Source organism: Carettochelys insculpta, chromosome 1, assembly GCF_033958435.1.
Source record: "Carettochelys insculpta isolate YL-2023 chromosome 1, ASM3395843v1, whole genome shotgun sequence".
NCBI lineage: Eukaryota > Metazoa > Chordata > Testudines > Carettochelyidae > Carettochelys > Carettochelys insculpta.
In genome coordinates, this window is record NC_134137.1 from 262,269,140 (window position 1) to 262,292,158 (window position 23,019).

Below are 23,019 nucleotides of genomic sequence, written 5' to 3' on the forward strand. Positions count from 1 at the left end.
GGTACAGACAGTGGACAGAACAAATGCTTCAGAGAAAGTATATATATATATATATATATATATATATAGACTAGCATGGCTTTCTCTCTGTTACTATTCAACATGCCAGGCACTACATTTAGCCACTTCAGAGAAAGGTGCAAGAAATTCCAGCAAAAGGATTCTACTGCTAATGACAGTCATTTTAGTGTGGTAATCATCTTGGTGGAGATTAAAATGTGAATTGTGAAAGTGATTCCCCTTTCAGATCGCACAGATAACTTCTTTGGTGATTGTGTTTATGGCCCCCAACTAAAGTGCTAATAGCAGGTAAGATATTGTTGAATAGCTCAGCCTAAGCAAGCTGCTCCCAAAGTTTAGCCTGCAGAACAGTTGGGTGGTGGTCTGCAAAAAGAGCTGTTAAGTTGCATTGTGCTATCTGACTTCTTTAGTGCCATCTGCTTTGAAAGATGTCCCCAGGGCCTTTACTGCAATGTTCCTTTAAGCATCTGATGAAGTGAGCCTGTGCTCACGAAAGCTCATGCTCAAAACTTTTCTGTTAGTCTATAAGGTGCCACAGGACCCTTCGCTGCTGTTTAAGAATCTTGTGCTACATTTTTTTTAAAGCTGCATATTTAAGCTGCCCCTATCAATATTCAGGCACTCAGATAAGTGCCTTGATTTTCAGAGGGACCAAATATGTTTGAACATTGTAGCCTTATTTCGTTCAATATGATCCATCAAAGATTCATCACCACTTTTCCATTATTGGTGCATTTAAATGAGGGATACTGCATGATTGCAACTAGAAAATGAGAAAATCTACTAAAATTTGACACATACTATGAAAAAGTTGAACCCTGACTCTTGCAATGTTGAAATCAGACCTGACAAATCAGAAAAAGGTTAGCTATCTGTACAAACTTCTGATCCTTATTTTTTTTTACTTGGAGGGTTTGCATTTCCCCATGCTTTACACTTTATCAAGTGCTGTAAACAAAACTTTGAAAAAGTTTTAAGTCTCTTTCTACTGCAACTTGTGTTAGCATCTTTCCTGCTTCTTCTCCAATGCATCCAGGCACATTTACTGCTGTCTAGAACAGTAGTTCCCAAACTTTGTGGCATCACTCCACTGTTTTGATTTTTGAGAAACCTTCACGCTTCCCCACCTCTTCTTTACCATCATCTAACCCCCCTTTAACAACAAATTCAATTTGTAATTTACAATAAACACAATAACTTGATATAAAAATGTTATTTAAAATTAGCACAAACAGTTTTCCTTGGCCCCTTGTGGGTGCCTGGTGCAGCCCCAGCTAGCCAGCTGCCTGAGCCCTGTGCCAGCTGCCAGAGCTGCCTGCACCAGCTGCCCTGCCCGCCTGAGGCCTGCACTGCCAGAGCTGCTTGCCTGAGCCCCACACTGACAAGGCTAGCCACCCACTAACCCACCAGCCACCCGCCACAGCTGCAGGCCAAGCAGCCGAGCTGCCTGCCCAAATCGCATGCTGCCTGGGCCAGCCACCAGCCCAAGCTGCCCGAGCCCAGTGCTACCGGAGCCAGCTGCCCACCCACCAGCCTGAGCCGCCTGAGCCCTGTGATGCCGAGGCCAACAGCCCAAGTCCCATGAATCCTGCATGCTGGCTGGCCACCCAAGCCCCACAAGCCCCATGAGCCACCCGCCTGAGTGCCTCCCCTCCCACAAAGTCAGGCACTACCCCCCAGCTCTTACCCCATCCCTCTTACCTGAGCCAGGCACCCTCAGCCCCACATCTAACCCCATCCTCCTCCTACTCCTCCTCCCTCCCCCAGCCCACATTCACTCATCTTTGCATGTGGGTCTTTGTCATCTGCCTGCTTTTTAAAGAGGCTACATTGGGTCACCCATGTAAAATGTCAGGGGCTGAGAGCCAGAAGCAAAGGCTGTCTCTTTCTTTGCAGGGGGGCATGATTGGGGAGTTAGGTCACCTCGTGCCCCCCCGGAATTCTTCATGTACCCCCAGGGGGGCATGCCCCCCAGTTTAGGAAACCATGGTCTAGAAGGCTTCTTTCTCCCAGTACAGGCATGAGCCCACTCATTCATACTAATAAATAAAGTCTCAAGAAATTAGGATCCAGCAAGTGTTCCATCACTAAAAAAACGAGTTTAATCTCCTAGCCCAAAACAGGAGCTCTCAGTTCCATTGTCTGTCAGATGTACTTCACATATCCGTGACTGCTGTTTTGTTTTGTTAGAATACAGACTAACACAGCTACCTCTCTGTTAATAGCCATAAAGAGTGCTCTACATTTTACATCTGTAGAGAAAATTCCTAGGTCCTGTTAAGGGAGGCACTATAGGTGACCCTAAACCCATAGGCTTCAGCAGACAGTCTTATTTTTACCACCATTTTAGCTCAGGGTTCAAGAGCCTTGTGACCAGACACGCTCAGCTCACACGGCTTCTTGCCTTTCGTACGGGCACTGTAGAATTTTATCTTTTTACAGTATCAGAGGGGTAGCCATAGAGGGGCAGTTGTGTTAGTCTGTACTCCAACAAAACAAAGCAGCAGAAATGTAGCACTTTAAAGACTAACAAAATGATTTTTTAGTCATGAGCTTTCGTGGGATGACCCACTTCTTCAGATCAACCTCATTCCCAATACAGACTGACTTTTATAAGTACAGAGGACCAAATAGACAAACAAACAAACAGCATTAAAAACTGACAAATCAAATAGGATTGAAGGAAGGAGGTGAATGGAGGGGGATGTTAATTGTCCTGTCTGAGATAATTACAAGCATCAAAGGATGGGAAGCAGTCCTTGTAATGTGTGAGGTAATTGATGTCTCTGTTCATACCATGTGTTAATGTGCTGAATTTGAACATGAACTCCAATTCACAAATCTCTCACTCTAATCTGTTGTATCTACAAAAAATGAGAAGTCCTGGGACACCTTACAGATTAACAGATTTTTTGGAGCATAAGCTTTCATGGACAAAGACCCACTTCATCAGATGCATATCTAACGAAGTGGGTCTTTGTCCACAAAAGCTTAAGCTCCAGAAAAATCTGCTAGTGTATAAGATGCCACAGGAGTTCTCGTTATCTTTTTACAGGGCTCATTTCCTACCTTTTTCTGCATCTCAGCACTTGTCAGCCCCACTGGCACATCAACATTTTCTTTCCTGCTTCCCTTGCTGCTGCTTTAACCTTCTGCTTTTCCATAATTACACTGGTTGCTGTTATTTAGTCTCACTGTCATTGGGGTCATATAGGCTGGGGGGAGCAAAGTGGGCAGCAGGCCCCCTCCAAGAAAGTGAAATTTCATAAGCAGGATGTAGGCTCAGGCTCACCTATTGCCTTAAAAATGTTGAACTATGTTTCTGTTTTTATGTCTGTGTATTCACATTTATATACCAATTAATAAAGTTCTCACATTCCACATACTCATTTTCATATGCATGCCAAAAGTTTTTATGTTTTTTCCAGATGAACACAATTTAAATTTCTTTTGTCTTGGATTACATTAGACAGCTTGAGAGGGGGCCTGCTAATCGCAGGGATGAAAAGTGGGGCCCAACATAAAAAGTTTGCTAACCCCAACATAGGCTATGTCTACTTGCAAAGTTATTCTGAAATAATAAGCCTTATTTCAAAATAATTGTGCAAGCATCTACAGTAAGCACATACTATTTTGAAATAAATCCTGCAGAAGAAATAATTCCTGTTTCAAAATAGGCACTGTCAAGACATGGAATAGCACTATTTCGAAAAAAGCCATAATGGCGTCCAATAGCACTATATAGGCTGTGTCTACACTTGCATTCCTCTTTCGAAAAAGGAATGCAAAGGAGGCAAATGGAAAATGCAAATGAGGCACTGATTTACATATCTTGTGCTTGATTTGCACAATCTCTTTTTGGAAGAGATTTTTTCGAATGAAAAAAAAGCAGTGTAGATGGGGCTCTTTCAAAAATAAATCCCATTTTGGAAAGAGCCCTTCTTCATGAAACAAAATAAGAAGCAGGGTTCTTTCAAAGATGGGGTTTATTTTTGAAAGAGCCCCATCTACACTTCTTTTTTTCCTTTCGAAAGAATCTCTTCTGAAGAGAGATTATGCAAATGAAGTGCAAGATAGTCAGTGTCTCATTTGCATTTTTATTTCCTTATTTGCATTCTTCTTTCGAAGAGGAATGCAAGTGTAGACAGAGCTTATGTGTCTGGACATACTATTTCGAAATAGTGGGGTACTATTTTGAAATGCATTCTTGTCTGTAGCTGTGTTATATCAAAATAAGATACAGTAGGGTCTCACGATTCGCAAACAATTCAATTATTTGCAAGCAGCCAGAGTGGCCACTACCCTCCGGGGTCCTGGGTAGGACTGCCAGCAGCCCCCACTGCCCCTGGGGTTCCGGGCAGGAGTGCCGGCAGCCAGGCTCCAGGCAGGAGCCATAGTCGTGAAATTCAACATTCACAAGGGTTGAGACCCTACTGTATCTCAGAATAGCTATCCCAGAATGGATTATTTCAAAATAATGCTGTTACATAGATGTAGCCATACCGTTCAGAAAATATCCAGGTATACCTGCCAGTCTCAGCAGATCATGTGACAGCTGTCTCAGAGGTGCATAACCAGGGAAAGAGAATGAAGGGAAGAGTAAAAAAAACAGGTTTGCTAAAAGCAGACAAAAAGGGATCACATAATAGGCTGGATCAGCCAATCATCCAATCCAGCCAATAGGCTGGATCAGAGAAGTGGATGGTAATAAACAGTCATAAAAAATAAAAGGGTCACTTGAAAATTACATAACATCTTCTGCCCAGACCTCAAACCATTTGAAAAATGGGTAACTTTTTCCACAAATAGAGAAACTGAGGCACAGAGCAGCTAAACAACTTGCCTAAGGTTGCATAGCCAGTCAGGATTAAACTCAAAAGCCTGTTCCTCCATTCTGATGCCATGCACAGGAATTAAGATAGCAGGTGACAGTCAAACTAGCTTTAAAACACTTTTGCTCTTCCCACATTCTTGGCTCCTGCTTGAGTCCTGCCTAGCCTCCTGCTTAAATTAAGCAACTTCAAGACTGCTGCTAGTATAACATTTTCCTAGAGCCATCCACTACCTAAGAATAGCTAGAATAGCTCATTAAATTGCAGCCATCCCCTCAATTTCAGAAGCTGGGAAGGAGAAAGAGCACAGAATCATTTTGGCAGCTCTTCACCACCCTGCAGGGTACCCCTTATGCTGAAAGAATTTCACAGACAATGAGGTTCCTGGTCACCATATTCCCAGATCAGTGCTCAGTTTTTTAAATCATTGTTGTACACCCAGAAGATCTGAATCAGAAACACTGGACTAGACACATGGGAGCTGGATGGGACATGTTTTTCCCACATTCGGGCTTTAATTATTCCTATTGCTGTGAAAACTCCCTGATTTCTGGAAGAACAGCATGGCAACTTCAACTCAAAAGCTTTTCAGTTTCATCTACTTAAATAAATAAATCATTTAAGATCACAAATCAGTAATAAAATATATACAGACAGTCTAAAATATTATTGAACATGCGTAGTTTAAAAGGCAAAATGGCTTATTCGATGTAAGTTTGGTGTCACAATCCAATTTCCAATCACTAAAATGGTCACCATAATTTGCACTAATTAATCCCTTCAGAGGGCTCCAGAACTTCTTTCTCACCGGGCAGAAGATACAAGAAGTCAGGATTAAAATACAAGATTGGAACAGTTTGGGTAAGCAGTCACTGCTGCTGCTGCCCAATGTAATATGTGTTCTGTGCTCAAAAGATTCCAGGCTTCAAAGCAGTCTAGCAGCCCCTTTCATGAGTGTGAACTTTATATCAACGATTAAACATTTTAAAGGGAAAACACATTACAGTAGAAAGAAAGCAAAATGGAAAATATTTCTTCCTTCACTTGCCTACCAATGCCTGAGTTCAGAACCAATGTTTCACCTGCAGCCATTGACATCATCAGTCCCTCAAGCAGTGTAAGGAATGCAGCTCCTTGCTCTAATAGAGGATTAGTGATGGCCAAAATATTTGCAAGAGAATACAGAAATGTTAACTCAGATTTTGACATGTAAGCAAGTATAAGAGGCCTCATTTAAGATTAGGCTAGCTATTACGGCAAAGTTCTTAACTTGGCAGTGAAATAGCCTCCCAAGGTGATGCATGTCTTCTACAGAGATTCAAGAACAGATCAGACAGGATGAACATGCTGGATGACCTTCAAGTGGTGGCTTTTTTACTTTGATCCTATAAGTTGCTTGGCACCTTTAACTCCCACTGAAGTCAGTTGGTGCTGAAGACATTGAACACTTCCCAGAATCAAAGAACTGCACCTCATGCTTCTGTTAATTTATCTCTGCTGAGTTTTGTTCCATACTTTGTACTAATGGAATAACAAGTATTGTACAGTCCACTAGGTACAGAGTTATACTGGTGTTAGATGGCTTCAAGCTAGCAAAGCAAAATGTTACTCTGTGTCACTCAAAGGGATCAGTTGCATGAATTAAAAGTGGTTAGGATATTTTGGTGCAAGTTTATGTGTAGACAAACCCTTATATTGAAATGAAGTGTTCACAGATGTGGATTATGATGATTTAATTCAATCAGATTCTAAATGGATGTATTTAAATTGGTACATTTTTGTCATGTATGGACATGGGTACAAAATCCTGAATTAACTCACAAAAAAGGCACCTCTACACACAAGCACCTGATTTGCACATTTTGCAGTGGCAATTGGTACACCCTCCTCTGAAACTCAGGCCCTAATCTTCTGTTTTCAAGACATAAAGGAGAGGAAAATTCAAAACTGAATAAAAAAATCAACATGCCAGTGCATTTTCCTCCTTATTTTTTTCCTCTTCAACGCCTTTATGAACCACTTTGCTCAGTTTTCTAGTCAAAGGAGATTTTTTTTTAACTGACAGTACTGTAAATATACCCAGAAGGTCAATAACTAACTATCCTCTTTTTACTTCTCCCATCAGCATAAGGTACAAACTGCCAGCTTCACTGGTATTGCAGGAACCAAATAGAATGCAGATTGCTATTTTTGGCTATGTCTAGACGGCGCCCTAACCTCAGAATAAGCTATGCAATTTGCATTACATAAATTGCGTAGCATATTTCGAGTAGATTTTGAAATGGGCTATTTCAGCATATGCCACTGTCTTAACGGCACCACAAGCCAAAATAAAGCCGTAGTTTGAGACACCCCTGTACTCCTCCTGCAATGAGGTGTACAGGGATGCTGGAATAGCGTGCCTGTTAGCTCAAAAACTGTTTCAAGACAACGGGCACATTGCATAGACACAGGCAGCTATTTTGGGATACCTCTGTAGCCTGAAATAGCATCCACCATGTAGACTTAGCCCCCCACTTCTGTGTTGGTTCTGCAGGGCTAAGAGGAATGAAAACTTGTTTTACGTCAGTGAATTCAGCAGATATGAAGAAGTTTTGCCAGAACTGCTCATCTAACCAGAGTGACACTTCAAGGATGTGGTTCTGCCTTTAATTCCCCACATGAGACCAGAATCTAAATAGACCTCTGATCTTGGGTACCAAGATAAGTGGAAGGATTTTCCAAACAGCTCTGCACATCAGGGTACTGACAAATTTTAAAAATCAGATGATAATTATAATTGCTGTAACAGGAACTTCGAGGTATGGAACCCTCTGGAAAATCTAGCTCATCTGTGCACTTGAAAATCTGACCCATAGATAGGGCCTACATTTTGTAGCCCACACACACTGATCTAAAATATACTCAATTCTTTCAGTAGGTGCAATGACACTGGATAAGGATACTTTGCTTTGCTTTCTATTATTGTGTTGGTCCACAATGTGTCTTGATTATGTTTATACCTCAAATGTTGCCATACTGTGATACTCATGATTGGTAATTCTTACGCGCAATGAAATATAAATGCGTGAGTTGGGTGTACAATGTTATCATCAGACTTCTTAGTTTGTGACACTCACATTACAGCTATGCTGACATTCTCAGTTATGCGCTATAAGGTGAGAGCTTGGGCTTGTATAAATAATTACTGCTCCACTTTTGCTGATATACTGTGGATTTTGGGACATGCTAGTTCATAGGGAGTCTAATTCAGTTTCCCCATATGCCAAATGGAGCTACTAATTTCAACAGCGGTGTTACAATAGTTTGTAAAATGTTTATGCTCCTTATATGAAAGAAATTATATAAATGCAATTTATTATTAAAATAGCCAAGACAAGAGATTAACTTGTGAGATTTTTAACTTGTGTAAATTTTTCCACAAATTTAATAAAACTTAGAGGAAAAGCAAACAACCACACAAAAATGTGGTGGGTAACAACTCAACTAAGGATTTATCATAAAAAAAAATCAAATCTTGGAAGGCAGTTATTTCATAATGTCTTCCAAAAGGTCACTGACAATATTGAAGATTTCTTCCATTATTATCTTGTACACTTCTATTCTTGGTTAACGAAATATTAAATATGATGGATAGAAAGAGACAGGAGAAATTCTGTGGATGGAATGACTATTCATCTGGAATGAAAGCAGGCTTTGTTGACGAAATAAAGATTAATGTTCTTCCATTGGAATACATGGTTCTCCCATGAAAATACAGTGAGTTGAGGCAGGTGGTAAATGGGGGGAAGGGTCATTTATTGGCAGGGACATGGACAGATGTTTGTTATTGTGAAGGAGGGTTGTGTTTCATAATGTGTAGTTGTGTATGTGTGGCTTTGTGTGCCAGTATAATCCAGAAAAAGCCTGTGCCTGTGTCAGTGTGTGGATGAGTTTGTGGTTTGGACTGAATACTGGAGAATTCAAGAATTCCTCTGTAGCATATATGCTCTTATATTACCACAGCTAGTGGAAATTTTTCTTTCCTTAAGTTGCAGCATGGTTTTGAGAATGGAAATGCCTTTAGTCTCTCTCTGATGCAAGCTGTGTGGGGTTCGGTGGGCAAGCATAGCACTTCGTGTTTGCACCCACGGATTCATTACATGGAAAGCTATGTACCTATAATTAGAGGCAGACTGGCAGTCAAGAGTCTTAGGTTCTATGTCCAGTAGCTTTGTCTTGCTCTTTGACCTCAGACAAGTCGATTAGTTTCTCTGTGCCTCATTTTCCCCATAACACTTCCCAAACTTGGTAAACGTATTTAGGTCCTCAGGGACTAGCACAGTATAACGTGCACTGCGCTAACATGATAATTTATTATTACGTGGAAATAGCTGAGAGCTATGAAAGTGTGTGTGTATGACACCCATCATCAGGGCAATGGTTCTCAAACTGTAGATTAGGACTCCAAGTGATTCATGACCCCATTTTAATGGGTCCCTAGAGCTGGCATAAGACTTGCTGGGCCCCAAGTTGAAGCCAAAGCTCAAGCCCCACCACCCAGGATTACATCCAGAGGGCTTTGACCTTGGGTGGCAGGGTTCATATTATTGCTCCTCTGCATAAGAAGCTGAAGGCCTTGGACGTCTGCTCACCAGCCAGGGTGGTGCAACTCAGACTTTAGCTCCCCCAGCAGTAGTGAGGCTCAGGAGGGATCAAGCTTTATTCCCACCTCGTGGGGCTGTGTAGTAATTTTTATTGTCAAAAGGAACTTGTGGTGCAAAGAACATTAAGAATCCCTGTTCTAAGAGAAACATATGTGGGCTGTGATTGAGACGTTATTTCTGTGTTGCACATACATGTCTCGATGTAGTTTCATTTCTGCGGCACTCCTTGCAGGCAGCTCTCTGGTCATTTAACAAACTGTAATTAAAACCACAGCATCTTAAACATAGACTGAGACTGTGTTTCATGCAAAGGTTAAACAAAAAAAAAGTCTGTTTAATATCACACACAGTGGTTTGAGCATTGGCCTGCTAAACCCAGGGTTGTGAGCTCAACCCTTGAGGAGGCCATTTAGGGGCCTTGGGCAAACAGATTTTAAAAAAAAAAATCTGTCAGGGCTGGTGGTTGGTCCTGCCAAGAGGGCAGGGGACTAGACCCAAAGACCTCCTGAGGTCCCTTCTAGTTCTATGAGGGGGGGTGGGTGGGAGGGTGTGTGTGTGTGTGTGGCTGAGAGGCATTAGGGCAAAACAAACACCCAGAACATAATTTGAGCAGTTGCTTCAGGAAAAGCATGGGGATACCTGTGTGTGCATCTGCACATCTGCGTATTCAATATGTCCTACTGGGAAAACCAGGGAAAAAGAGGAAGCTGGGTATTTTCAGGGAGGGGCTTATATGGCACCATGTGACCCACTTTAACTGGAGTGCAGCTTCATTACCAGCTGACTTACTAAGGCTATGTCTACAGTACAGCATAAAGTCGATTTTAAGGCAGTTAGCTTGATTTTACAATGTCACTGTCTTCACTGCGAATATCATTAGTTCGATTTTAGGGAGTGCTAAGGCCGATTGTCTTACACTGACCATGCAACTCGACATAACGTCAAGTTCAAATTTAAAAAGTTGGATTAATTCCAGTGAGGAAACAGTGTTACTTTAAATCGATTTTATTGGCCTCCAGAGGTGACCCATGGGTATCCCACAATGCCCCACCGGTGTACATTCTGTCCGCTTTCACCTTCCCTGGTCCCCAGCAGGGCAGGAAGTAGGAAACAGGAAGCCCAGCATTTTAAATTAATTTCTTTATGATCAGGGTGGTGATTGCGTCTAGCTGTGAAAAAGAGCCCCAGCATGGAGCCATCAGGAGAGTCATGGTCTCAGTTCAGCTGGTGGGCTAGCCCCCGCCCCGCCACATCACAGGGCGGCTTGGCTGGTGGGACAAGACAGCACCACATCAGACAGTGGGGAGACATGGCCTGCCCTGCATGGGGTGAAGGCTTCTTCCCTGTACAGGATGTAGCAGGAGAGGCCAAAATATTTTTTTCAGTGCTTCTCATTCATACATGGAAGCCCTGTTCCCCCACAGGTGCCATGTGGAAAACCAGTCCCCACCCTAGCACACCATGTGGTGGCTAGGCTGCAGGCGTCATGCTTGTAGAAGAAGCCAAGAATCTTCTTTTCTGCAACTCACATTTGTACAGGGGCAACCCCACCTTCCACACAGGCGCCACGCAATCAGGGTCTGTCCCCTACCCAGCTACATGATGTAACTAGCCCCCGACCCAATAAAAGCACGTACCTGCAGTGCAATGTGGACCATGCTTCCAGACAGCACCATGTCCTGGCTTATACACGCTGAAGGCTTCAAAGGTGGGAAAGATTTGCGGGAGGGCTGTTGCGGCATGGGAAATCTCCCACTGTGGCAAAGATTTTGGTGGGGCTGGCTGTCACCAGGGGGAAAGTCTCCCAAGGTTTGTGGGGGGCTGGCCCTGGCCATAGCTGCACTGTGGGCTGGTCCTCCCTTCATCCTGGTGCTTGCAAATAACTGCATTGTGGGCTGCCCTGGCCCTCCCTCCTCCACTTCCTAAAGCATGTGGCCTGGGGGGGTCACAGTCTCTGCTGTGTCCTGTTTGCTGCATTTTCACAGGGGGAAAACAGCTCCCTGACTTGTTGCCCTGTACCATGAAACATGGTCTTTCCCTGGGGAACCACTGAGGTTCCTGTTAGCATGGCACAGTCAGAACAGGGAAAGGCATCCTTGCTATTTGCAGGCAAAATAATTCTTGAATAGGGACAACAGGTGCCCAGCCCAACTGAATGCAAATAAATGTTCAGGTTTCCTGACGTGCTCGTAGATTGTTGTCGTCTGAGCACCTTTACCAATCTCTTTGGCTAATGTACAGTATTCTCAGGAGGGACACACTCAAGGTGTCCTTTCCACAGGGGTCTACTGAGGTTCTTGTTAGCATGGCAGACATTTGGAGAACAGATACCCTAATACGTGGACTGACAGCTCCCTGTTTTGCTGCACTGTGAATGGAGCTTGTGCGTTCTCCCTCTTCCTTCCCTCTCGTACAAAGGTAGTTACTTTACTACATACCTCAGCCCTCTCTCGTTCCTGACCGACCTTCTTGCATGTGATCTGGCTTTAATCCACTATGACATTGAAGGCATTCTTGAGGTATTCTTTCACTGGGTACCTGTTCACATGATTTTTCAGTGGAGAAAGACATCCTAACCACTAGAAAGCGAGGCACTCTGTCTTTCCTTCTCTTCTCCTTCTGAGTGAGGCTAACCACTGGACACCAATGCTCTATGGGATTCCCTACTTTTCGTATTTCCTTCTGAAAATTGGCCATTTAGTTTCCAAGGGAGGGGAATGAGGGTAATGCAGTCTGGGAAGATGACAGTATGTGCTATCATGGCAGTTTTCATTAAAAGTTCCATGATGCAGACGACTCAAACAATATCTCATTGGGGAAACAGACTTCTGAAAAATGGCTGTTTGTTTTGAGGGCAATGCAGTGTAGGAAGATTACATCACAGTCCCACAACAACTTACACGGATTTCTTTTCCCATAATGCAGCAATAAAAAAAAACCCAGAATGCAACAGGGCTCAGAGAACTGTGGGATATGTTCCCACAATGCGCCACTGCAACAGTCAAACTTCGGTGATGAATGGGGACACACTATCAATTTTGTGAGCAGGGAAGGACACAACTTCAACTTTATAAAAATCAAATGTTACAAATTCAACTTTATTTCATAATGTAGACACACCCTATGTGCGTAAGTAAGTTGATTGCAGATACACAAATCTAGCTACAGCAATTGCGTGGCAAGAACTGATGTATCTGCAATCGACTTACCTGTCCATCCTCACTGAAGAAGGTTGATGGGAGAGTTTCTCCCATCAACCTCCCTTACTCCTCATGTCTCAGAGGGGTACAGGGGTTGACTGCTGACATCTGACAGATTAATTTTGTGGGTAGTGTAGACACAGCCTAAGATGCCATTGCTCTCTAGCCACCATTGAAACAGAGCTGAACTTGGCCTTGTGGTTAGAACTCTGGATGGGAAACTAGGAGATCTGTGCCCTGCCAGAGGCTCAGTCTGTGACTTTTGGAATGTGACTTACACCCAAATCTTCCAGGGTATTAAGACCCATTAGGTGCCTGTTAGATCACTGTTCATTTCAGTAGCTGTTAGGTGCCTCATTACCTGTAAGGATCTGAGCATTATGCTCAGATGTTCAAAAAAATGTTCAAAAACATCTAGTGATTTCAAGTGCCTATATTTTTGGGTGTCCAGCTGGAAACAATTCAGGCCTGATTTTCAAAGGTGCTAGACATCCAAAACTCCAAGGCAATATCTATATTATAGCGATCCTTTGAAAGAAGTTCTTCAGGAAGATTGCTTCTGAAAAAAAATTCTTTCAAAAGAGTGTGTCTACACACACAAAAGTGGATCAGAAAATCGATCCACTCTTTTGATAGAGAGCATCCACACGTCCACCCTTTCAAAAGAATGGGCCAGGGATCGAAAAAGCCAGCGCCATGAGGATGGCACTTTTGAAAAAATGGCCCCCGGGGTCTCCACAACCATTTTTTTTCCAAAAGAATCTTTCAGAAAAAGGCGCTCTTCCTCATCTGCTGCCAGGAAAAGTGCCGTATTCTTCCAATTTAATATCGAAAGAACACATTTTGTGTGTAGACATGCTGCAGGATTTTTCAAAAGAGCCACAGCTTTTTAAAAAAACTTGCAAGTGTAGACATAGCCCAAATGAAATCAATTTTCATGTGCTCTGCAACACTTCTCGTCTATGCCTCTCTTTCACCATAGGTTAACAGGGAGAATACTGAGCAGATTAGCCAGGGGTACTGACACTGGGAAGCTTGAAGTACTAATGGTTGTAAAGCATTTTGAAAAGCTCAAATGAAAGGTCCTAGAGCCATGCAAAGGATCATTATGAGTCTCACGTTCCCAGTCATTCCACAAATATTCTCACAAGTTTCAGTTTGTCTAAAGTGTTTGTTTATGTTTTCTGCTTCAGGGTATTAAAGAATAATCTTAGTCATAGTAGAGACGATTTGCTTCCATGAAGACCAAGATGAACGTACACTGGGGAGTGCTGACAATAGGCGTTAAACACCATTGCTAACACGGCTAGGAAGAGCTCGTGTGAGAGAGAGAGTGCAAAGAAACCACTTTTTCCACAAGTCAATCATTTTGAGGGCAAAGAAACTGAACTGAAACAAATATTTCCAGCCTGCCCTTCCCTTCACGTGTACTGTTCGGGAGTGGTGGGGATTTATGGAAGCTGTGCTCTCACTTTACATGAAAATGGCTTTTCCTGTGAAACACATAGACTAACATAGAACAGTATTTTGCATTGAGGAAAAAAATGGGATATGAGTTGATATACTCTTATAGAACCCAAGTTTGGTATGATAACTATTTACATAGCCACCTCTCCCTGCATCTTCAAACAACGCATCTAAGCCTTCTGATGTACAAAGTAAGCTGCGTGCTTTAGTATAATCTGTGGATCAATTCCAAGCATCAAGATTGCTCCAGGTGCCACAGAATGGAAGCATGAGAGAATGTGGTTTCTGAATGGCACTTCTCTCTGTTGTTGCAGGGCCTTTCGAGAAATGTGGTGATGAATTTCTGATAGCATAGCACATTTAACACCCAGACCCTCTGGACTAATTTGCTTTTATGAACAAGGTGTCAAACTATGCTTCCCCTAGCTAATGCTAATATAAACCCCATGGTCAGTTTAAGACAGTATGTTGTGTCTTTCATTTGGAATTTGTATTTGCTCTTCATTTGCTCTTCAGTCTTGAATTGTGACTGATTTTCACAGCAAGTTCCCAGAATAGCACTGCCTGGTTTTTCGGCTTTTCTCTGAGACATGGTTTGGAACCAATATTTATTGGGCAGGAGACATAACTTCATGAAATTCCACTGAACTGCCAATTTTAGAATGTGATTTACTATTGGGAAATGTACTGATGGCTTTGCTCCAGAGAGAGAGAGAGAGTAGTTAATTAAAATTAACAACTGCATGTAGTCCAGGGATAGGAAAATACCACACATTAAAATCCCTAGAGTTAATAGTTATCCTTCCATGGGCCAGCCTCACTCTTGCTAATACTTCAATGTGTGAATTCTATTTTCCTGTACCAGTGTGGCCCCTTGTGCATCAGGCAGGATTCTTTTGGGAAAGGGTGGATATTGGTATGAATGCCCTTGAGGTTTCTGCCAGGAGAGAAGCAACTTTACATTCTATTGATCAGTGGACTACCCACACTCACAATCCAGCTCGTAGTGCCCAATATAGGGGGCTGCACCTGCTGCAGCCAAGTCATCTGGCAGAGGGGAAGTGAGAAACACATTGCTTTGCCACAACCCTTTGCTTAGAGGGCTTGCCATTACAGTTCACTAGGGGCTTGGCTGGGCATTTGCACTGGAATGGACTGAATCTACTCTAGTTACATCAGAGATGAGTTTGATCTTTTACTGTAACGTTCTGAATTAGGTGGCAGTGGCAGCCCATCCCAGGAAGGGCAGATTTCATAGTTTTGTAACACTGGTCAATGTGTGTTATTTGTCCTCTCTAGTGACTATCACAGAAGATATAAATCTGCTAAAATGCGGTCACCAAGGCTGGTGTTAGTCCTGGGCCTCAACAGGTCTGAAGCCCAAGCCCCACCACCCAGGCTAAGGTTACATATCCCCCACCACGTGCAGAGGCCCTTGGACTTCAACTTTAGCCTCTCCATCCAGGACAGTGGGATTCAGGTGGACTTGGTCTTCAGTCCCTGTTCCTGGGGTTGTGTAGTATGTTTTGTTGTCAGAAGGAGGTCATGGTGCAATGAAGTTTCAGAACCACTACTCTGAGCACAAAATCATCCTGTCAAGCACGAGCAGACAAACAGTGCATTCCCTGTGTGCCATGACATATCACTGTAATTTCCTGCATCAGACATTTTTGCTTATCACATCATCCTTTCTTTTTATTTATACATGGTGGCTACGTCTACACGTGCAGCCAACATCGAAATAGTCTATTTCGATGAATAACGTCTACACGTCCTCCAGGGCTGGCAACGTCGATGTTCAACTTCAACGTTGCTCAGCCCAACATCGAAATAGGCGCAGCGAGGGAACGTCTACACGTCAAAGTAGCACACATCGAAATAGGGATGCCAGGCACAGCTGCAGACAGGGTCACAGGGCGGACTCAACAGCAAGCCGCTCCCTTAAAGGGCCCCTCCCAGACACAGTTGCACTAAACAACACAAGATACACAGAGCTGACAACTGGTTGCAGACCCTGTGCCTGCAGCATAGATCCCCAGCTGCCGCAGAAGCAGCCAGAAGCCCTGGGCTAAGGGCTGCTGCCCACGGTGACCATAGAGCCCCGCAGGGGCTGGAGAGAGAGCATCTCTCAACCCCCCAGCTGATGGCCGCCATGGAGGACCCAGCAATTTCGACGTTGCGGGACGCGGATCGTCTACACTGTCCCTACTTCGATGTTGAACGTCGAAGCAGGGCGCTATTCCTATCTCCTCATGAGGTTAGCGACTTCGACGTCTCGCCGCCTAACGTCGAAGTTAACTTCGAAATAGCGCCCGACGCGTGTAGACGTGACGGGCGCTATTTCGAAGTTGGTGCCGCTACTTCGAAGTAGCGTGCACGTGTAGACGCAGCCGGTGTGTGATCCCTGGGTATTACCACAGCATTAATCACATACCAACACAGTGGCAAAGCTGGGAATATAACCCAGAACTCCTGGTTCTCAGGCCTTTGCATTATCACTCAGATCAGACACCCTCCAGGAAGCATTATGATGTTTTTTTTTTCTAAACAAACCTTGTATCCCAGCCCTTTCAAAAAAGGCCCAAACTTAAACCCACTACTAGCACTGAGATATCAGGTCTGAATTTTGTCCCAAAAACCTTATTGCACATCCACAGTGCCCTGTACATTTAATGATGCCATCAACACTGAAACAGGTCAGTAAAAAGCAAATCAGGATTACTTGAGACAGACTCAAGAAAGTGTAATCTAGATAGCATTAATTCGTTAGCCCCTTAACATAGAATAACTACATTCTCTTTATCCCACCAAGGCCGTGTCTACACGTGCACGCTACTTCGAAGTAGCGGCGCCAACTTCGAAATAGCGCCTGTCACAGCTACACGTGGCGAGCACTATTTCGAAGTTGAAATCGACATTAGGTGGCGAGACGTCGAAGTCGCTAACCCCATGAGGGGATGGGAATAGCGCCCTACTTCGAAATTGAACGTCGAAGTAGGGCACGTGTAGCCGATCCGCGTCCCGCAACATCGAAATAGCGGGGTCCGCCATGGCGGCCATCAGCTGAGGGGTTGAGAGACGCTCTCTCTCCAGCCCCTGTGGGGCTCTATGGTCACCGTGTGCAGCAGCCCTTAGCCCAGGGCTTCTGGCTGCTGCTGCTGCTGCTGCAGCTGGGGATCCATGCTGCATGCACAGGGTCTGCAACCAGTTGTTGGCTCTGTGGATCTTGTGTTGTTTAGTGCAAGTGTGTCTGGGAGGGGCCCTTTAAGGGAGCGGCTTGCTGTTGAGTCCGCGCTGTGACCCTGTCTGCAGCTGTGCCTGGCACCCTTATTTCGATGTGTGCTACTTTGGCGTGTAGACGTTCCCTCGCAGCGCCTATTTCGATGTGGTGCTGCCCAACGTCGAAGTTGAACGTTGACGTTGCCAGCCCTGGAGGACGTGTAGACGTTATTCATCGAAATAGACTATTTCGATGTCGCTACTATTTTGATGTAGCGTGCACATGTAGACGTAGCCCAAGACATGCAAACTATAGATTTTCCTTCTGGAAGTCTTCAATATGATCTGATATTTAGAACAAAATTTTGCAAAGGAAAAGGAACATGATGTTTTAATCCCAAAAAATCCACTGTCTGATTATATATTTTTACCGTAATAGCTGACCAGGCAAAGGATCAAGTAGGATGATGCACAATGCAGATTCCAAAAGTAATCCACCCACCTGACAGGCCCTACTCTGATGTGCATACAGTACATCACCCCCATTGCATTCATAGGCAGAGAGCTCTATTACTCCTAGAGACCTCTGCCAGGGAATTACGTATTACGACATAAAGGCGTTTTTCCAGATTCATCTGTGTTGATCATTTAAGACGAATGGAAAGGAGCCCCCTCCTTACCCAGCTGCAGCTCCTTTGACACATTATTAACTGTAGGAAATTTTTTCAGTACACATAGGTGCTGGAACTAATGGTACTAGGGTTGCTGCCCCATCCCCTAGCTTGAATTTGTTTCCATCACATCAGGGTTTACAATTGGGTTGAATGGCTCTCACAATCTGTCCCCTGTGCCAATCATTTCAGAGCCCTTGTCAGTATGAATGGGGTCAATTTAGCCTATGAAATGGAAGAGTAGTAAATGGTCTCCAAGAGACACTCTCTATGAAATGCCAGCACCTTCTCTTTGCAAGTTCCAGTTAAGAATTGGTGGCTACAGTAACTTTGGAGATAACTATCATAGTGCTGGAGGACCACTGTGGCCTAGTCTACTTGGGAAAATGATCCCTAAAAATTCATTTTAAAACTGTTTAACTAAACTAACTTTAAAACCATTTGCAGCCATAGCACAGACTTCAGGTGAAACCTGGTGAAGGAAGTTCTGAAACTAGCTTGCTAAAGACATTTTAGGCCACCTTGAGTAGGTCTACACTGCAATTCCATCCATCTTTAAATTTGGCTTATCTCTTTTCTTTTAAACCAATTAAAACCAAGGAAAATTTCCTCAGTGTACACTAGGCCTTGTAGAAATGTCCCACATGTAGGAAAAAAAATCAATCCATCAAGAGATAGAAAAGTCAGCATCCACTAATGAGAGAAACTCAGCTGAACACCTATTCAATTTAAAAACAACAAGAAGTCTTATAGACTAACAGATATTTTGGGGCATAAGCTTTTGTGGGCAAAGACCAGGGATTTGGGCTTCTAAATCGCTTATGAACTCCTGTATGTGTGTGAGAGTGAGAGCACCTCCTTCAGGTTTCTCTGCTCTTCTGGGGAAAGCTGCTAGCCTCCTTGAGTTGGAGTGCCAGTGAGCTTAGAAGTTGGGGCTCAGTGGCTGAAAGGTAGAGGGAAAGAGAAACTGAACATTAGAAGAAAGGTAAGGAACATACTCATTACAGGGAGATGGGTCAGAGGGAATGGGGTTTATTGTTAGTTAATTCAATGCCTGGTTTAGGGTAGCTAGATGGTTTGGGGAATATATTGTTTTAGGATCTGGATTAGGATTCAAGGGGAGAGACAAGGAGCAAAAGGAAGAAAGGAGTTACAGGAACACTATTGTTTTAATAGCTGCCAATAATTGAATAGGTGCCATCTTCCCCTGGGAATCACATCAGCCACTACCCACTACCAAGAGAGCTAGTACCAACCTGGAAATTTCTGTGGCTAAATTCAGGCTGGATTTTTTCATTTCCCTGGTTGGTGCACCATCATTTGGAATGAAATGGGGAAAAGAGCACAGGGATATGCAGTAGAAAATGTTTCCACCCATCACTAAGCAGTTAAAGAGCTCTTCTGGACAAAATCAGCCCAATCTAGTGAACCTGTTAGACCTCTCAAATCTGGAGATGGACATCTTTGAAATGATGATTCAAGCCTGGGAAAAACAGCACTCAGAGGGAAGCAGAACCAGAGCTCCCTAGACCCACAGAATAGGGAGCTGGTTATCTGCAGAGCTTCTGAAAAACATCTGCCATCTAGACCCTCTAATGATATGAAAAGACCTTCTTCCTTTTGTTTACCCTTTTGTTTGGAACCCAGGGTGCCCAGCCTAGGTTCTTCCGGTCACAAGGGTGTGAGCGGTCCAGACACACTTCACAGACAGTACTGGCCTCTTACGTTGCAGGGAACTGCTGTGGAGAGCACAGATTTTGTCATGGGCTGCAACATGACATTTGTATTATATATGTATTGACTGCTTAGTGCCTAGTAAAGAGCTTCTTCCCTCTCTCAAGACATCCGTGAGAATCACACTCTGCACCTTAAACTGGCTCTGCAGAAATGCCTGAGGCCAGAGGATGTCTGTGATAAGAATCACCCAACTTCACACCCACAGGGACACCCTAAGAGTACAACCTAGCACGAGGCCTTTATTCACTATCTTTACTATCACTGTGCTTCATTTGAACCAAGCCTGATGGAGAGACTATTGTATTATGCATTAAGAGGTAAGGAAAACAAATAAGGGACAGCCTAAGTCAGAGTCTTCACTATGGGCTGGATCAAAGGGCAGTGATCGATCCAGCAGGAGGTCAATTTATCGCATGACAATAAACTGACTGCCAAGTGTTCTCCTGTTGACTCAGGTACACCACCAAAATGGGAAGAGTAATGGGGGTTAACGAAAGAGTGTCAGCTGGCAACTTAGCACTGTGAAGATATTACTATAAGTACACCTAAGTATGTCAACTTCAGCTACATTATTCACATAACTAAAAGCTGTGTAACTTAGGTTGATGGCGCACGGTAGCATAGGCAAAGCCTCAGATAAGAAGTGCAGAAAAGTCCATGGATATCATGACCACACGTGCTATAAGGTACAGACTATATGGCAAGGCACTTTTATCATCAAGAATTACTCGCAGGTGCTGATGCCACAATCCAGTAATGCAGATCACCCTGAACAACTACCAGTAAAAACTGTCCATGGCACACTGAACACCAGTGTAATTTGGGGGTGGGGGGCAAAAGAAGGGGGGGGAATGAAACATGTACCCAGCAAGTCTGTTTAAAAATCATGTGATAATGGCTATTTGGAATTATTCAAAGGGCTTGGAATGTTAAAAATAGTTCCAGGGGACAGATCAGCAGTGCCTATGTTTTTTTTTTTAAATAAATCCAGTTTATCAGGTGACAGTACTAGCCATCTATGTGGCAAAAACATTTGTCCACTTGATGGCAGGATATACATGGCAAGAATGTCTTTATTTCTACAGCTATCAGTTAAACAGAAGAAATCGTGATAAATTTCATTCTGTGCCTTTTGACCATTCCAACAGCATGCTGACATTTTAAAACTCTGAGCAGTTCCAAACATCCATCATTTAGATAACATAAAAACCAACTACAAAAATGTTTTTTTTTCCCCTGCATCAAAACATGGTGGATCAGGGGTTACATTTTACTAGTCCAAGGACCCCAATTAGTCAATTTTAGATGGTGAGAAATTTGAAAGGTTTGATACCTTATGAACAATCTGGATTTAAAGATTTTTGCTGCATACAATGGGAGAGATTTCAAAACTCTCCAAGAATATTCATCATCTGTTTGTAGTCTGTGCTAGTCACAGGTAGCCTATACTAAACTCATGACACCCCAATACCAGAAAGAAATACTGTTTCAAATAATTTCTGAGGCTTTAAATGGTCATTTTTTTCTATCACTCTAATTTTTAAGGTAGAGGGCTGGAAAAATAATAATTAAAATACACCAAGATAGTTATAGGATAATTTTTCTGTAACAAGTGTAGCGTTCACAGAATATGCTATAATATAAAGGTATAAAAATTACATTGACATTTGCTAAGGATGGCATCGCTTGTAGCTTTGTCAGCTGTGAGTAGCAGAACATTGGAATAGTTGCATTAATGTCACTTTTATACTACACCATCCTATACTCCGTTTCTGTGATCTTGTGCCCATTGTGGAGAGAGCTCAGTCGTACAGCCCTCTTATGCAGAGTTGTTTCTCTGACTTTAATAAAACACATCTCATAAAGTTGCATGATTGGGCCCATATAGCATATTGCATGATATGCACATAGAATGGTTAGTGTGTCAGGACTTCCATTACAATCCATTTTCATTTGCTCCTATCTCTTTATAAAAATCTATCTTTTCAGCTGAGGCTTTCTGTGGTCTAAATGGAAATTCAGAGTACAATCTATTTGCTTAAGTTATTTTATTCGGGAGATGGTCCTTCCATACAAAGAAAATAGTCTTTCTTGTGTACAACAGAGAAAACTTATGAACCCAGTTCTGCTGACAGAGTCACACAGGCAATCACCATAAGGAGAGTAGTTGGTTTAAATGGGGTTTCACATTCATATTAGAGTTTCCCCAGGGATAAGCAAATTGCAGAATGAGAGCCTAAGATATTTCCCCACCTAATAACCACAAAAATTGGTTGAATTTTACAAATTTAGACCAGAATCACACAGTAAGATCTGCTATAACAGATCCCTTATAGCCATACAGAAACCCACTCAAGTTAATACAGGAATCCATATAAGCATATAAGAATACAGGACCAGGGGCCCATATATTTCCTGGTGGCTAGTCATCACTGAGAACTAGTTTCCTGTCAAACATGCAGAAAGAAGCCAAACAAACATAATGCACGTTATTTTAAAGGTGGCTTAGTAATACACGTGCAGTACAAAATGTCTCTTGTATTCAGAGTTATCTTGCAATTCATTATATTCACAGGAATGTGGGTGTTTTGCAACTCTCTCACTGTGAAGATTCACAGTTATTTAAGATTTTGACCTGGCAATCATGGAACAGCATGAATCAAGAAAGAGGTTATCCTTTTAATCTCCACCTTTTTCAAAAACAAAATATCACACAGGAAACAGATACAAAATTACAGCATTCAATTTATGTCTGTGAACATTTAAGTCAGGAAATGCATCAGTGGTAATTTTAACTTGTAAGTGCAGCTTGTCTATGCTAGGTGGAAAAACTACTGGTGAAATCCAGAATCAGTAACGAAAATACTTTAAAACCTTTTTCTACACTGTTGACACTAACAAAATAATGAAAATAGTGCTATTAGTTCAGCTAGGTTTGAGGGACCTGTAGTATAATCTATACTGTGGTAACCAGATCAGTTTTATTAGTATTTTAGTTAAATACACTAAAAAGTATGGGCTTCTCTGAATTCACCTAAACCAGTGGGAAATGTGTTATATTTTTTCAATAGAAAAAGGCAGTATTTGTTTTCTGAAATCATTTTGAAATGTTTTATCTAGTCTAAACTAGCATTTAAGCTGTTTTTAATGAGTGCAGATGCACCCATGTTAACACGTAACATTTGCCAACACACAAAAGGCTGTTGAGAGGAGGCAAATACAAGTC

General features: G+C 42.8%; 1 protein-coding gene across 1 annotated transcript in view; it reads right to left on the bottom strand.

Moving 5' to 3' along the window:
- The window catches only part of WNT5B (Wnt family member 5B), a 102,581-nt gene that overhangs the window by 31,527 nt on the left and 48,035 nt on the right, over positions 1-23,019 (bottom strand). The gene's annotated exons all lie outside the window — the stretch shown is intronic.